The sequence below is a fragment of the Lactuca serriola genome, chromosome 5 (genome assembly GCF_051521515.1).
Source record: "Lactuca serriola cultivar US96UC23 chromosome 5, Lser_US96UC23_V15, whole genome shotgun sequence".
NCBI classification, from domain to species: domain Eukaryota; kingdom Viridiplantae; phylum Streptophyta; class Magnoliopsida; order Asterales; family Asteraceae; genus Lactuca; species Lactuca serriola.
In genome coordinates, this window is record NC_136412.1 from 156,682,939 (window position 1) to 156,683,951 (window position 1,013).

The window sequence follows — 1,013 nt, forward strand, 5'->3', positions numbered from 1 at the left end:
TAAGTCAACAGCAGTAGCATGCTTCTAGGGACCCTTAACTAGTTCATATTGAAATTTAAATATACCTTCCTTAGATCCACATTCGGTTGTACTGGTACATATGTCACCTAAGAAGAACAAAGAAACACACCACACAAACAAACAAACGAAAATATTTTTGACTTTTTGAGATTTTCCAAAATAAAAGAAATAAAAACAGAAAGATAAAATATACAAGTATACAATTAAAATCCCTTGATATGAAAACGAAGAGAAGGAGTTCAGATGGACCGAACCCAAAATAGACCGAACGCTCGGTTCATTTCGGTTTATGGTCGATCCGAACCCGAAATAGATCGAACGCTCGGTTCATTTCGGTTCACTCTAATTCGCTTCTTACCTTTATTGATGCGAAGGCGATTTTGGTACTGATTCCGATTACATCATTCCATGGCCTTGCAAAATCTTGTTGAAACTTGCATCAGGAAGAGCCTTAGTGAATATATCTACCATTTGATCAGTTTTCCTTACGAAGTGAGTTTCAACGTTACCATCTTCGACGCGATCTTTGATGAAGTGATACCTCAATGCTATATGTTTGGTCTTGGAGTGTTGCACTGGGTTGTGACAAATCCTAATTGCACTTTCAGAGTCGCAATATAGAGGGATTTTCTTCATGTTCAACCCATAGTCTCTAAGCTGACTTTGTATCCATACTACCTGAGATGTGCAAGAAGCAGCAACGATGTATTTAGCTTCTGCCGTGGAAAGCGAAACACAGGTTTGTTTCTTTGATTGCCAGCTGACCAATTTACCATCCAGAAATTGGCATCATCCAATGGTGCTTTTACGATCTAATCCATAGCCTCCTAAGTCAGCATCTGAGTACGCTTGGACAAAAAATCCGGAGTTGGCTAGATACCACAGACCGAGAGAGTAGGTTCGCTTCAGATAGCGAAAGATGTTTTTCACAACTTGCATATGTGGTTCACGAGGGTTAGCTTGGAATCTGGCACAGTAACAAACTGAGAACA